Below are 6,000 nucleotides of genomic sequence, written 5' to 3'. Positions count from 1 at the left end.
ATCATCTAGAAGGGGTTTTCTAGCTTATTGATCACCTTTATGCCTTCTCTCTTCACGATTTGGGGCCCAATAGCTTGGCTTTGTCTTTTTGGGCCTCAAGTGTTTTATGGGAGACATGACTCTTCTGGGCTCTTTTTGTTCACTCACATTTGATTGAGGAATTCTCTCTAGATGACATTCACGGTTCTCCTTACAGACCTGTGCATGCTTTTATGGATACATCATGGGAGATTCTGGTGAGTATGCTACGGTGGCATGTTTAGAGATCTAGATGCACAAAGGCCTTGGAAGGTCCACCCTACACACACAAAGGCCAATATTTGGATAGATATTGTGCACAGCTTGGTGGCCATTTAGGGGAGCATGCAAGGTCTTACCAAATAACCTCTACTAGGAAGATTGTTTTCCTTAGAGATTGGAGTGGATCCCCTTGCTTCTTGGACTCCTTTGCAGGGTTGAGGTGGCACTTTTGCCTTAGCCATGGAATTTTTTTGAGCTCCATTACGAAAACTTAAATTTTCCCTATTAGCCATTTGTTTTCTCATTCCTTGAATGTTGTACTCCTCCCTTGAGCTTTGCTCTTTGAGTTTATTTCATACTTCATAAAAGGTTCTTCTTTGCAAAAAAGAAGAATTTATTTCAATAGTTGTTCTTTATTTCTTATGAAAACTCAAAGAGATCCAACAATGACGTTTAGAGTTAGGTCGCCTCCAAGTTAGGTCACCTCCAAGTTAGGAACCCCCTTAATGTATGGAAACTAGGCTAATGCTAGGCAAAATCTCGTTCAATTGAGGTAACGTTTGGTTGATATGCCCTCCTGTTTGCAACTAGATGAGGCTAATTGGCATTGACCTAATTCATTATGATGCACACATTGTAAGTCTCCACGTGGGGCATTGGGCATGGCCTCCAAGTAGGGCATTTCTTGATGTCTTGTGTACATGAGGTTTCCAACCCTAGGAGTTAAGGATGATTATAATGAAATGACCTGATGCTTAATGCAACACCCAATTTAACTCAAATTCAATCTAAATGCATATAATTTAATGTTATATAGTTCATTATGCTATAATTTATCGTTGGTTGGTGCACAATTTAGGCTCGAATAGCCATAGCAACATGAGGTATGCATGCATAAATCCAATGCATATCTACATGAACTAATGCATACTAATGCTATTCAAAGTCAACTAAATGGAGGGTCTACCGAGAGTTTCAACCCATGATAACCATATGTGTGCGGTGCCACTACAGGGCTTATGTTGAACTACAATACTCTGATCCTCCCTCCCAAAACAAGTGTTTTGTAAGAATGATCCATTTGTGTGGATGTGAGACGAGTACTCAAAAACTCTGTGAACCAAGTCACGTGATGTAAAAACTATCCACCAAAGATCAAGCCTGTAATAAAATGATAACAACAATGTAAACTTCCACATGTACAAGGTCCATACTTCAAATGAGTAATCATAGATGCAACAGGGATACTCACGGTGCAAGCCATATAATGGCTGAGGGTAGAGGAGGCCATCATATCCCTGGATCCATTTTGAAGGATTGGGCTCTCTTGTGGGTGGCTAGGTAGTGGGATTTGGACCCCACATGTGACCCACTAAAACGTGGACCAATGAGAGGGTGCCACATTTCTTCATGGTATAAGAGCAGGGTTTGACAGTGCTAGGAGGAATGAGGGCAAAGACAAGAAACTTTTTGACTACCACTATTAGAGAAGGACCATGTAGGAGAAACTGCTAGAGAAGGATCATACAAGCGTGCACCAATGCATTGAAACTGCTAGAGAAGGACCATACAGGAGAAATTGCTAGAGAAGAAATAGACAAGTGTGCACGAATGCATTGAAGACCACATGCATGGTGGCAGTAGCACAGAATCTACAGAGGTCTAGAGGAGTTCCACAAAAGGGTGGTGAGTAGACCGACAATTGCTATAGAAACTTGCAAGAGGTGTCGGGGCTTGGAGAAGAAGATTTTCCTCTTAGACATTGACAACAAAAGTGTGATCCCGGTGCCTTTATGATGTCTATGAAGGATAGAACTACGTGCAACAACTACCTCCCCTCTTTTGTATGTAGTGGTAATGGTCAAGAGCATAAGGAGTGTATAGATGAGTAGCTCATACAAGAGGTGGCAGTGTAGTAAAAGGCACCGAAGAGCTTGAGGAAGGACATTATTGTGCTCTTTCCAGCTTCCCTACACCTCTATTAAAGTTTCAAAGAAGCCACTTCTTAGCCTCCACTCTTTTTCTTTTCTTGTGAGCTAGTATGTCCCCCCATACATTGAAAAATGGAAAATTCCCATTAATTAGTTATTGGGAAGAGAAGAGGAGTGAAAAGGAAGAGGGAAAGGGCATGATTAAACTAGGGTTAATGGGGGCAGGGAGGAGATTTAATTAAGAGGGACCAATTAAGAAGGGGGCATTAAAGAAGAAGGCAAGTACTAAAGGGGGAGGGGAAATGGGGACCATTTGAAGGGAGCTTTAAAGAAGAAGGCAAGTACTAAAGGGGAAGGGGGAAGAGGGACCATTTATAATATTTTAGTTAGCACTAGGTATGCATTTCCATTCTATAGGTTAGTGGTAGAGCTGACATGTGGGAAAGACAAGATTGTGGGTTCTAATCCTACCCTCTTAAATAATGTGCACTCTTCGTAGACATAGTTAAAAATAAATTAATTAACCCAAATAACAATTAATCCTTGGACAAACATAGGTTAATGAACCTCTATGGTCCAAAACAAATAGGAATATAATAATCCTACCCTCTTGTGAGCTAATAAGCCGCCATTGGCCAGTTTCCTACTTCGCAACTGGGCACAACATTCTCTAAGCTTATGCCTTAAACAAGAACTCTGCAAGTCATGCTACATGAACTCCATCTCTACTTTGTGGTAGTTCCAGCAACCTTCAACCGGCTTCTCAAATTTGAACATACTTTTGTGTTCAAAATGAACGAGTCACTAAAGCTTCTTTTCTTAGTTCTTCACAAATTTCTTCCTTTAAAGTTATATGCTGCAACCTTGACATCTCTCACCAGAGCCTTGTTGTACACACAAAGAACACAAAGAGGGGAACAAAATAGCCCTCCGTACAAATTGAAACCTCTCATATAAACCAGAAACTAAATGAAGGGAAAGGAAACACATTATGAGGACACACAATCGAGCCACACAATTTGAAACCCACTTAGTTTCAAAAAATGACACTCAACCTTTCCCCCGCATACAACAGAGACACACCTAGCAAGATTTTGTCTTTAAAATATTTAATTTCCTTTCTTGGGTCACTCTACTTCTTGCTCAAGTCAACTCAAGCAAGAGACCCTACTTAATCAACTATGCATGTGCCTAACTAATTCTTTGTGGTATGCAACTAGGCATATCATCAGGAAAGGTGGGAACTATGAAATCGGCCTATTGTATGAAACGACAAATATTTCTTTAATTATTTTTGTGAAGGAAATTTGTAACTCATGCTCTAGGCATTAAGCTCAAGTAACATAGTAATTTTGAAGATTTTTTAGAAGTTTTGGATATTGTACGACATGTTTTGAAGATTAGATAGTCATATTTACTTTCAAAATTGAACTTTAGATATGGATGCAATTCGGTACACAAATCGAGGTATTGTAGTGCATGTATGGCAATTATAGAAGCAAATTGGGCTTAAGGACAACCAATTATTACTGTATATTCACGTTTTTAAACACTTTGCAAGGGCAAAGAACCTTTGCATTTTGTGACACACATTTCAAAGCAATTTGAGGTATTTGGCAAAAATGCAAGGTGAGATTGTAGCTCTTTGGCAAACCGTGCAACTCTTGTGTGGCAATTTCAAAAATTACCTATTTGCAAGATAGTGATTGAGGATAGCATTTGTTTCCATGCATGACTTCATATAATTACATGCATCATGTGAGAGAAGATGAATGGCATTAGAAATATTTGATGGAAGTTCAAAATGAAGATGCTATTCTCCTTGGTAGGGGCTTGTGGAAAACTAGTGTAAGCACATTCCACAAAGCTTATTACAGATGCCAAGAGAATTGAAGAGTCGAAGAAAAAGAATGGACAAACAATGTCATTCTTGCAAACATAACATTTCTCCTCATTGATCATATAATGAGTGCCAAGACTTCAATAGAAGCTGGGGATATTTTTTAGATAAACACCACAAATAGAGTTTTGCAACTCAAAGAACGACTTCTTTCATTTGCAACTTAAGAACCACATCTTTGGTAGCCATCGATGAGAAAACAAAGGACAAGGACTGATGCCTATTTAAAGTTAAGAAATTGTAAATAACAAATTCCTAGAAAAGTTAAGGCATGATCCAAATCAAATGATGCCCATCTATCACAGACAAATTAACCCGGAGTCCAATTATGGAATGCGGCATATCTTAATGATAACTCTCTTCAATCGACAACTAATATGCAAAAAAAGCAATATAATCTTCGTGTATCCCCGATATATCAATAGCCTAGGGAGAAATATGATACAATCTTTTGCCCATGAACCTCTAAGCCTCTTTTGGCAATGAGCCAAGATGCTATGATCCTATGTAAAGGAAATCTTTGGACATTGTAGGAGCATCTTGGATGATGATGAGCATTTTCATTCCAACACCATATTAGCATCTTGGATTAAACGTAGATGAATATGTGCCAATAATATCTAAATCTAGAACCGCAATTTGTAAACTTTCAAGGACAATTGTTGTCTCATAGATCCATATGGTTTCTAGCGAACATTCATGTAACCAATATAGGAGATGGAGCTCAAAGATACCCTGATCCAACCATGCATTAGCACACCAAGGGCACACTTCTTGATTTGCAAGTCTCTCTCGATGGTTCACAAGACACGACATACAAATGGATCACCTCTTGCCACTGCAATACAAAATCGCCTCTTGGGTAGTACCGACGAAGGACAAGGGCACCAAGATGGCCTTCTACAACGATCACTTTCTGACAAATGGCTTCATTCACCAGCTTGGATACATGGAGGTCCATGTCGCGTGCCACGAGGATCGCCATCAAATAGATCAAAGTATATCCCATCGACTCCACATAGAGATTAGGACTCCAAGAGGATAGATATAAAAGCTTTGCCTCGTTGAGGTAGAGCAAAGTAGCACTACATATGCCAATGCATGGTGATTCGAGGGAGATTCCATTGCCTCTACAACGAGGGATTTGGTCCACTATCCACATCATGAACTTCTCAGCGTGTCAGCACAGTTAGATTCTCCTCAGATCTTTGCCCTCAGGTGATCTCAACCCCCACAACAGAGGACCCCTCTTGACAACAGTAATCCAAGATATCTTATATTGACATTTTCCACATTGGACTGCCCCAATGTCAACATTCTACATACCCATTGACTCTCCATAATGCATTCTAGGAGATGGAGCTCAAAGATACCCTGATCCAACCATGCATTAGCACACCAAGGGCACACTTCTTGATTTGCAAGTCTCTCTCGATGGTTCACAAGACACGACATACAAATGGATCACCTCTTGCCACTGCAATACAAAATCGCCTCTTGGGTAGTACCGACGAAGGACAAGGGCACCAAGATGGCCTTCTACAACGATCACTTTCTGACAAATGGCTTCATTCACCAGCTTGGATACATGGAGGTCCATGTCGCGTGCCACGAGGATCGCCATCAAATAGATCAAAGTATATCCCATCGACTCCACATAGAGATTAGGACTCCAAGAGGATAGATATAAAAGCTTTGCCTCGTTGAGGTAGAGCAAAGTAGCACTACATATGCCAATGCATGGTGATTCGAGGGAGATTCCATTGCCTCTACAACGAGGGATTTGGTCCACTATCCACATCATGAACTTCTCAGCGTGTCAGCACAGTTAGATTCTCCTCAGATCTTTGCCCTCAGGTGATCTCAACCCCCACAACAGAGGACCCCTCTTGACAACAGTAATCCAAGATATCTTATATTGACATTTTC

This window comes from Dipteris shenzhenensis, chromosome 18, assembly GCF_047967505.1.
Source record: "Dipteris shenzhenensis isolate YYH24624 ecotype China chromosome 18, Dip_SZ_1.0, whole genome shotgun sequence".
Taxonomy (NCBI): Eukaryota; Viridiplantae; Streptophyta; class Polypodiopsida; order Gleicheniales; family Dipteridaceae; genus Dipteris; species Dipteris shenzhenensis.
Note: the sequence above shows the minus strand (reverse complement) of the source record.